The 11,108-nt window shown below is 44.1% G+C and overlaps 1 pseudogene across 1 annotated transcript; it reads left to right on the forward strand.

Annotated features, from left to right (window-relative positions):
- Positions 1-7,956: 7,956 nt before the first annotated feature.
- Positions 7,957-10,576, forward strand: LOC105502484 (annotated as a pseudogene). Its single transcript, XR_001000346.1, has 2 exons — positions 7,957-9,795; positions 9,864-10,576. The product of XR_001000346.1 is annotated as a neurofilament heavy polypeptide-like (transcript).
- Positions 10,577-11,108: the final 532 nt, after the last annotated feature.

The raw sequence follows: 11,108 nt of genomic DNA on the forward strand, positions 1-11,108 counted from the left end.
TCCTGCTTCTGAACTGGCAAGAAATCTCAAGCACTAAACCATCTCCATAAAAACAGCATATTTTAGAGTTGATGCTGGGTTTTACGGGCCGGGAGAGCAGCTTCTGAAAGCTAAGGAAGGCAAGCAGGAGGCTCTGCCACCACCTCAGGACATCACCTCTGGGTTTTATTCAAAGACAGAAGCTGTCCTGCTTGCACCATTAGAGGTACATGCAGTTCAGCCACTCTCTCCTTTGCCTCTCCTTGATTTTCAGTCTTGTCTAACGAGATGGGTTCCAGTTTCCACTTGAGTTTCAGTGATTTTAATTGCACCATTAGGAAGGAAATTGGGGCTTAAATTAGAAAACTAAAAGTAAAAAATAGACACACAACAGCAGCAACAAAAAAATTCTTCTGCATCTTTTCTCTTGTCAACCAGCTCTAAAACTCAATTGAGACATAAATAATCCCACTGTTGATGTGTTTTTTTAAAATTTGTCTTCGGTGTCCAAGCAAGGCAGAAAGTCAAGCACAGTAGACTAAAGAGATGAGCATGGAATCTAACCATGTCTCTGACACAGGCAAGAAGTCATTTGAGCCTGGACCTCAGTATCTCCACTCTACAGACTTGATGATTTATTTCTCTCCTTCCCTCTTTAGTTCTATTGCTCTTTAACTTGATGATTTCCAAGGTCCCTTCAAGTTCTGATTTTTACAGTTGTGGGCACCTACTATGTGTTAAAGTTATGCAGGCAACCTCAGAGAGGCTTATGAGCTAACAACCTGAGGCATACAGTGAATCAAGGGCTAAACTGGGTGGTGGAAATCATGAGAGTGAAAAAGAGAGGACAATCTCTAGGGGGTGGAGGAGCAGGATGGGCAGGTGAGCAGTGGGTATTGCAGATGACAGAAATGACAGTAGCAATAATCCTAGCAACAGACTTCGTATTAGATGTGCTGTATTGGTTGCAACTCACAAAAACCCAACTAAAACCAGCTCAAGAAAAAGAAAAAAATCTTTGCTAGAAAAATAGCTGCAAAGACAAAGACCTGAAGACCCAGAACAAAGCCATAAAGTGGGGGCTTGGCCACCAGGACTGCTACTACTGCTTTCTTTGTTGTGCTGAATTCAGAAAGACATTCTCCATGTAGCAGGCAAAATAGCTGCTGACGGCCCTGCCTTACAGTCGTAAAACTCATGGCCCAAGGAAAAGAGAACTTAGTCTCCAACTTGCAAAAATCTGGAGAAAATTTTAATCGTATCTGAGTCTGAGTTACACACTCACCACTGTGGGTATGGAAGTATGGAGGTTACTGTGATTCTAATGAACAGCTGGAGTAAGGCAGCAGCATGCGGAGTAAGGCAGTAGCAGTTTTCTAAACAAGCAAGGGATGACACATCAGGAAAAGGGGGGAACAGATTCCGGGCAAACAAAAAATATCTAGCATTATGTGTCATATCTGTCAAACCCATTTTACAGATGAGAAAGCTGAGGTTCAGACAGGCTAGGTAACCAGCCCAAATAATCCACAGATTAGAAGTTAGCAAAGGCAGATCCCAAGTCTGATCCATCTGCTCAAATGTACTACCCAGATCTGTTACTATTCTATTTTCTGGTGTTAAGTCATGCACATATTTTTCAGAATATGGACAACATTTTAAAGGATAAGAACAAAATTAAAATCACCATCATTAAGAAATAATCACTATCAAAACTTTGGTGAGTTTCCTCCTGGGCTCTTTTTCTGTATCTATGGTATATATTTAGCATGTACCATTTTATTATTCATTTTCTTGACACGAATCCACAAGGTACACCCAAGGACCATGACTGCAATAAATGTCACTGGTGCCCTGCCCAGACCCCTTTTATATTTTGTAGAATGGACCACCCATCCCCAGCTGCTGTGAGTAGTGGCTGCTAATGGCTCACAGCTGCTCCCTCCTGAGATGCTTGAGAGATTTTCTCTTTGGGGGTCCCACAGTCAATGATTGACTGACAGAGAGTTATAAAAGTCCAGCCTCTCTCCCTCAAGGAAGGAAAACGTTAGGGTCCTGTGGAATGAGACGGGAGCTAGGTTTCAGTTGAAAGCCATCTTTGTCTCTTTCCCCTTCCCTGACGTGTTTCTACACCTCTTTAGAGGTTTCCTACAACTTATCAATTGCATGTGAGTTCTTGTCTCAGGCTGAGCTTTGTAGATAACCCAACTTGACAATGACCCAATAAGTTTCAGTTGTCCTGAAGCATGGCTTCTAATAACCTGCTCACTAAAGATGGGGTGGGCCATTTAACTGGTGGCCAAGCCCAGCCAACCACCAGCATTTACATCTCAACAGGCTTTTGTATTTTTCTCTTCCTTTTCACCCTTGTAATAACTTATGAAGTGCTAAAAAGCTGTGTTTCGTGGTTTAAAAAGCCAATTACTTTATTCATTTCTTTAGTCATGTATTTATAGAATCATTAAGGCTCTGAAGAAAAACATGCATTATTCAGTTAAATTTTACTGCATTTTATGGGAGGAAAGTATATGCTGTAGTAGAAGTCTTAATTTAAGAATTCATGAAGGTTTTAACTTATTGATTATCATATTCCCTCCATTCTAGCGCATATAATTTCATATTTTTGAAAATCTTAGAACCAATGAATACACTGAGTGAACGTTTTTACTCCCATCCCATTCTCTAAAAACCTATTACACATTTTCTTTATTCATGCACATGAAGTTTACAATCACTTCACTGGATTTCAAGACACCCCTTCCTGAATAAAATTTAGAATAAAATTAAGTCAAACCTATAAACTAATTTGAAGAAAAATTACATCTTTATAACATGAGTGTCCTTAACCAGTACTATGGTGTATCAGCCCCCTCATCTATTCAAGTTTTTATTTATTTCTCCCAATTGATCACTGTCATCTTCTCCATGTATATACTGCATAATTCTTATTAAAAAGTTAGTATTTTGGCTGGGCATGGTGGCTCACACCTGTAATCCCAGCACTTTGTGAGGGCAAGGTGGGCAGATCACAAGGTCAGGAGATCGAGACGAACCTGGCCAACACGGTGAAATCCTGTATCTACTAAAACTACAAAAATTAGCTGGGCATGGTGGCACATGCCTGTAATCCCAGCTACTCGGGAGGCTGAGGCAGGAGAGTTGCTTGAACCAGGGAGTCAGAGGTTGCAGTGAGCTGAGATCACACCACTGCACACCAGCCTGGTGACAGAGCTAGACTCAGTCTCAAAAAAAGAAAGAAAAGTTAGTATTTTGTGCTTGCATTGCTAATGGGGATCTGAGGTCTGAGTTGTTTCCATTATATCTTCTAACTGGTATTCTTAGTATATATAAAAGCTATTTTCAATATTCCTTAAATATTTGATTATCTTGCATATCTATCTTATTATTATTACCATTTTAGTTGATCATTTGGGGCAAGCTATACAGATAATTGTATCACTTGCAAATAGAGACAATGTCTCTTTTTTCCATTATTATGAATTTGTTTCTGAACCATGTCTTATTACATTGACCAGAACATCTATAAATTTTTTAAATAGAGATAAAATAAATTATTAGGAATGGCCCTGATATGTCGCCACTAAGCATGAAATTGAGTGCTTACTACAGATACGTTTCAACATATTATAGAAAAATGTGTCTACTCTAAGTAATTGAAGAATTTTCATCAATGATGGGGCTGAGAATTATCAAATCCAACTTTAGGAGTTTATTAAATCAGATTCAGGATGACATAATGGAAAGTACTTTCTCACTTTAGAGTAATGAGACTGTAGTGGAATGTCAGCTGTAGTGCTTACTTTGGACTTTATCAACTTGTCTGACCTCACTCAGCTTTCATTTCTTTAGCTATAAGATGATGATAATAACTCATAAGGTTCTGTGATCACTAATTAATCTAGTTTTTATGAAGTGTCTAATACACGGATGATCACACATAAATGTTCAATTACCATTTCCAAAATAAACTCTACTCTGCTACGGCATTTCATTCTTTATACTATACAAATGGATTTAATTTGTCATCATTTTACTTAGAATTGTTGCATCTATGTTTATAATTGTGTGCCAAATGCAAAAACATTGTATTTTCTCTGTGTTTGCATCACCTAGAAGATAACTATGCCTTAAAATATGGAAAGGATACATTTAAATTATATTTTAATGACATATACATGCAGAAAATTGCATGAAAGAATACATTCATAAATCCATCTGGACCCACAGTACTTGAGATCTTATTCCAATTTCTGCTCAATGTAAATGGTCATCATGTATTGTATACTAGTGATGGGCCAGCACTGTGCTACGCATTTCACGTGCATCATTTAATACGATTGTCACAAAAAACACCACGCGAGGGAAATAACTCTCCCCCTTCTTTAGATGAGGGAAATGAGGCTGAGAGCGGTGAGTATCCTGCCCGAGGTCACATAGTAAATGACAGAACAAGATAAGGCTGAATCCAAAATAAATCCTACCATACACTAAACGGATTTGGTGGGTTTCCTCCTAGGCTCTTTTTCTCAATAAAGGTATCTCAATTGATCTAATTCTCTGTTAATTTCTGGTAACTCATATTTGCTCTCCATGTACTTCTAACAAAATTTCAAATATATAGAATTAAGTTGTTTTTGATATTTTCTTAGAATACATCATCTCCCCAGTATCTGTTTGACTCTTTTTAGTTCTGTCCTAATTTTAAGTATTTATGCTAGCTTTCTCTTTTTCTCATTTATAATTGCCAGAAGTTGATTTATTCTACTGTCATTTTCAAAATCCAGCTCTTGGGTTTACTTATCATTTTTATTTTTTGCTTTATAATTAATTGTTGATTTTATCTTTATTATTTCCTCCCTTCTAATGTATCTGAGTTATCTTTGAACTTCTTTATTTTAATAATTCATTCCTTTTATTCTCTCATTTAAATTGGACATACTGAAACTTATAGAGGAAAGACTTCAAGATGGCTGATGAGAAGAATTTCATGCTTTTGGTCCACTTAGGGGAACCAAAATAGTGTATACAGAGTCACACTTTGAATACATTATCCAAGACAGGACACTGGAATTCAAGGGAGAAGTGACAGAAAACACCAAAACTGAGGAAGGAGAAGAAAACAAGGCAGCCCACTTGGCCAGGATTGGCTGGGAGCTGGGAGTAACTTCCCAATGTGGGGAAGAATGCGTAAGAGACTTCCAGCAACGCACAACCCCACCATGGAATCATGCAATCCTGGTCACGTAAGAGCCCCTCGACCCTCCCAATCTCTGAAACTAACACAAGCAGCTGCTGGGAGACGACTGGATGGAATTGCTCCAGGGAGGGAGCTCACATTGAGTCCCTCACTCTTCTGAGACCTAAGAAGCTATAGCAAGGCATCATTTTCAAACTTAGCTTCGGCATCATTTTCAAACTTAGCTTCTGCACACTGTCCTGGGGCCCAGCAGCACTGGGACCGAGGTGTTCAGGAAAATGGGGTTGTCACTGCTGGGACTGCAGCATGAGCTGGGAGTACTCCCATAGCCCGAGCTGAGAAGTGAGCAATGTGCAGGCTGCAGCTGCCAGTGCCAGGAAGCAAGTACCGCTGGGACTTGAGACTGGGACACAAGTGAAGTATGAGTTGCTGCTGGGACTTGGTCATGATCTAGGCAGGGACTCCTGCAGCCAGGGCTGCAGAGCAAGCTAGGCACACGCTAACACTGCCAGGGATATGGGGTGAGCCCCATCAAAACTAGGATGAAGCAGGGATATGTGTTCTCCACCTGCTGGCCCAGACTGTGGCCACTGAAGCTGGCCCCATCTTCTCCAGTGGGATATCCTCAATGCAACTGCTACTTCCCTCACTGGATCACTTCACCTGGAGCCTAAGGATTGCCATGCCCTCACTCACAGTGGCTGGTGCCCTCTCTCATCATTGGGAAGCACAGACCCATCCAACCTGACTATGCCATTCTCCCCATCGACATACGGCACACAGCCCAGGCGATTGCCCAATCTAATCTACCACCTCGGACACCTGACCACTCCTTCCATGGGCCTGAAATTGAGACTAAACTCCCAGCCACTACCACCTTAGCTGGCACTTATCTGCAAGCATAACATGCAGGTCTGAAGACTGGTCAACCTAGCCATTTACAAGCACTGCCAACATCAATATGCACACCACTTGGGCCCCAGAAAATTGCTCCAGTACTGCTATTGTCATCACCCACGCCAGACCAGCTTCCCAGGGGCCCAGGAACTCACTCACCCACCTGACGCACTGCTGCCACTACTGACATTCAAGTAAGCTACCTGGAGGTCCAAGAATCAGCCCACCTGTAACTGCCAACACAGGTGCCAGTGTACACCATCATGGGACACAAAGATAGGCAAACTCAGCTCACTGCTGCCATGACTGGGGCCTGAAGACTGACCCAACTGCCATCTCAGTCTCCATCACAACTTTACCACAACCTTCACTAATAACCACAACCTAACCCACTGAGGAAATCACAGATTCCACTAACACTGTCTACAAACAAAGAAATCATGCAGAGACTACACTACTGTATGCACCCAGAAACAAAGTAATGTGTCCTACCCACTCAACACCATAGATAGAGCTTCAGGAAAAAGTTCTCCCTACAAAAGTGAATCAAAAATAGAAAAAAAAAAGTGACTGTTACACCAGATGTGCCGATATCGATTGTAAGGACACAGAAAACATAAAAATGCAGGGAAATATGACACCTCCATAGGAGCACAATAATTATCCAGCAATAGATCTTAATCAAAAAGAAATTTAAAATTCCATATAGAGAATTCAAAATATTGATTTTAAAGAAGCTCAATATGATACAAGAAAAACCTAAAAAACAATTCAAGGAAATAAGAAAAGCAATTCAAAATAAAAATAAGAAATTTACCAAAGAGATAGATACTTTTTAAAATAATTAAATATAAATTCTGGAACTAAAGAATTTATTGAAACAAATACAAAATACATTCGAATGCTCCAACAATAGACTAGATCAGGCAGAAGAAATAATCTCAGAACTCGAAGATAGGCCTTTTAAGATAACCCAGACAAAAATAAAGGTAAAAAAAGAGTAAAAACAATAAGCAAAGCCTTCATTACATTTGGGACAACACGAAGTTATTAAATATTTTAATTGTCAGTATCCCCAAAGGTGAAGAGAGAAAGAAAGAATTGGAAAACCTATTTAATTAAATAACAAACAAAAACTTCCCAAGTGTAGCAAGATATTTAAACATTTAGATACAAGAGGCTCAATCTCCCAGCAATCCCCAGGAAAATACAACACAAAGGGTCTTCTCCATGGCGTATTATAGTCAGACTGTCTAAAGTCAAAGAAAAAGAATGAATCCTAAAAACAAGAGAAAAGCATTTCATCACCTATAAAGGAAACTTCAACGCACTAACAGCAGATTTCTCAGCAGAAATTGTACAGACCAGAAGATAGTAAGATGATATATGCTAAGTGCTAAAAGGAAAAAAAAAAAACCTGCCAAACAAGAATACTACATTCGGCAAAATTATCCTCCATAAATGAAGGAGAAATAAAGTTTTTCTCAGACAACCAAATGCTGAGGGAATTCATTAGCACTAGACTGGTCCTACAAGAAATGCTCAAGAGAGTCCTAAAAATGGAAATGAAAAAACAACATTTACCATTATGAAAATACATGAAAGTATAAAATTCACTGGAAAAGCTATTACACGGTGGAGAAAGAAAAAACTCAATGGTACCACTACAGAAACCCATCAAACAATAAAAGGAAAAGAACAAACAATATATAAACCAACCAGAAAGCAATTAACAATATGACAGAAACAAAGCCTGACATATCAATAACTTCGAATGTAAACGGATTAAATTCTCCACTTAAAAGATAAGAGAGGCACTGCCTCCCTCCCCGTCCCGGCCTCACGCACCTGCTCCAGCCATTATGAGCTTCCGCAGCGCGGACGCGTTGCTGGGCGCCTCGTTCCCGCCGCTGCACGGTGGTGGCAGCTGCCACTAGGTGCTAGTCCAAAAGGGCAGCTCAGGCGGGACGGGACGCGCTCGGCCCGGTCGGCTTCCACTCGTGGCCGCGGACGTCCGTGAGCTCCATGTCTGCCTCGCCCAGCCGCTTCCTCGAGCATCGACTTACTGGACACGCTGAGCAACCGGCCAGAGGGATGCGTGGTGGCGGCGGCCGCAGCGAGCAGTGAGGAGCAGCAGCTGCAGGCGCTGAAGGACCGCTTCGCAGGCTACATCGACAAAGAGCAGCAGCTGGAGGTACACGACCGCAGCCTGGAGGCCATGGGCGAGTTCCACGAGCGCGAGGTCCACAAGACGCGCGGTGCGGTGCGGTGCGGTACGGTGCGGTGCTGCGCCTGGAGCAGAAGCACCTGCTCGAGGACATCTCGCACGTGTGCCAGCGCCTCGACAACTAGGTCTGGCAACGCGAGGAGGCCGAGGCGGCGGCCCACGCGCTCAGGCGCTTCGCACAGGGGGCCGAGGTGGTGCGCGTGGAACTGCAGAAGAAGGCGCAGGCGCTGCAGGAGGAGTGCGGCTACCTGCTCCACCACTACCAGCTGGAGGAGGTGGGCGAGCTGCTCTGCCAGAGCCAGGGCTGCAGCGCCGCGCAGGCGCAGGGGCAGGCTGAGACGCGCAACGCCCTCAAGTGCGACGTGACGTCGGAGCTGCGTGAGATGGGCGTGGCGTGCAGGTTGAAGGCCAAAAGGTGCCCAGCGTGCTGTAGTTTGAGGAGTGGTTACGAGTGAGACTGGACTGTCTGTGAGAGGCAGCGATGGTGAACACAGAAGCCTTGCGGTCAGCGCAGGAGGAGATAACTGAGAACTTGTGTCAGCTGCAGGCCAGGACCATAGAGCTGGAAGCACTGAAAAGCACCAAGGACTCACTGGAGAGGCAGCGCTCTGAGCTGGAGGACCGTCATCAGACCAACATTGCCTCCTACCAGGAAACCATTCAGCAACTGGACGCTGAGCTGAGGAACACCAAGTGGGAAGTGACAGCCCAGCTACGAGAATACCAGGACCTGCTCAGTGTCATGATGGCTTTGGATACAGAGATAGCCGCTTACAGAAAACTCTTGGAAGGCGAAGAGTGTGGGACTGGCTTTGGCCCAATTCCTTTCTCGCTTCCAGAAGGACTCCCCAAAATTCCCTCCGTGTCCACTCACATAAAGGTCAAAAGTGAAGAGAAGATCAAAGTGGTAGAGGAGTCGAAGAAAGACACTGTGATTGTGGAGGAACAGAAGGAGGAGACCCCAGTGACTGAAGAAGAGGAGAAAGAGGCCGGAGAGGAGGAGGGCAAGGAGAAAGAAGAGAGTGAAGAGGAGGGGGCAGAAGAGGGAGAAGAAAAAGCAAAGTCTCTCCCAGCTGAAGACACCACATCCCCAGAGAAGGAAACCAAGTCCCCAGTGAAGGAAGAGGCAAAGTCACCAGCTGAGACCAAGTCCCCAGAGAAAGAGGAAGCAAAATCCCCAGCCGAGGTCAAGTCCCCAGCAAAGGAAGAGGCAAAATCACCAGCTGAGGCCAAGTCTCCAGAGAAGGCCAAGTCCCCAGTGAAGGAAAAAGCAAAGTCACCGGCTGAGGCCAAGTCCCCAGTGAAGGAAGAAGCAAAGTCTGCAGCTGAGGTCAAGTCCCCTGAAAAGGCCAAGTCCCCAGTAAAGGAGGAAGCGGAGTCCCCTGAGAAGGAAGAGGCAAAATCTCCAGCTGAAGTCAAGTCTCCCAAGAAGGCCAAGTCTCTAGTGAAGGAGGAAGCAAAATCCCCAGAGAAGGCCAAGACGCTTGACGTGAAGTCTCGAAGGAGGAAGCAAGATCCCCTGCAGACAAATCCCCCAAAAAGGCCAAAAGCTCTGTCGAGGAGGTCAGGTCCCCAGAGAAGATGAAGTCGCCCCTGAAGGAGGATGCCAAGGTCCCTGAGAAGGAGATCCCAAAGAAGGAAGAAGTGAAGTCCCCAGTGAAGGAGGAAAAGAAGCCCCAAGAAGTGAAAGGCAAATATCCCCCAAAGAAGGCAGAGGAAGAGAAAGCTTCCGCCATGCCAAAAACGGAGAAGGAGGAGGACAGCAAGAAAGAGGGGGCACCCAAAGAGGCCCCAAAGCCCAAGGTGGAGAAGAAGAAACCTGCCATCGAAAAGCCCAAAGAATCCAAAGTTGAAGCCAAGAAGGAAGAGGCTGAAGATAAGAAAAAAGCAGCCACCCCAGAGAAGGAGGCTCCTGCCAATGTGGAGGTGAAGGAAGATGCTAAACCCAAAGAGAAGATAGGTGGCCAAGAAGGAACCAGATGATACCAAAGCCAAGGGACCCACCAAACCAGCAGAGAAGGAGGAGGCAGCGGCAGCACCAGAGAAAAAAGACACCTAGGAGGAGAAGGCCACTGAGGCCAAGAAGCCTGAGGAGAAACCCAAGACAGAGGCCAAAACCAAGGAGGATGACAAGACCCTCTCAAGGGACCCAAGCAAACCTAAGGCGGAAAAGGCTGAAAAATCCTCCAGCACAGACCAAAGACAGCAGGCCTCCAGAGAAAGCCACAGAAGACAAGACCGCCAAGGGGAAGTAAGGCAAGGAGAAAGGAATGTCCAGAGCAGCCAAAGAAACTCAGAAGGGGTCCAGAGCTCAGGGATCGGAGTAATGCAATTTTCACTTTTTCTTTCTTTGTGTAAAAAGAAACTGCTTAGATGATGGGGCCTCCTTCTTCAAACAGGAATTTCTGTTATCAATATGTTAGCAAGATTGGGAAATCCAGCCCCCTGCCCCAACACCCTCCCCAGGCGATGGACGATTGTGTTATGAAAGCTTATGTAGCTGAATGTGATACATGCTGAATGTCACACGTAAACACTTGACTATAAAAACTGCCCCCCTCCTTTCCAAATAAGTGCATTTATTGCCTCTATGTACAATTGACAGATGACCACAATAATGAATGAGCAGTTACAGACACATTATGCTTGACATGTCAATTATTTCCACATGCCTTCTGTTTTCCAAAGGAGTGGCCAAGCCCTTGCCCAGAGCTCTCTATTCTGGAAGAGCTGTCCAGGTGGGGCTGGGCACTGGCCACTGAATTATGCCAGTGTGCACTTTCCACT

This window comes from Colobus angolensis, unplaced genomic scaffold, assembly GCF_000951035.1.
Source record: "Colobus angolensis palliatus isolate OR3802 unplaced genomic scaffold, Cang.pa_1.0 Scaffold8, whole genome shotgun sequence".
Lineage (NCBI taxonomy): Eukaryota > Metazoa > Chordata > Mammalia > Primates > Cercopithecidae > Colobus > Colobus angolensis.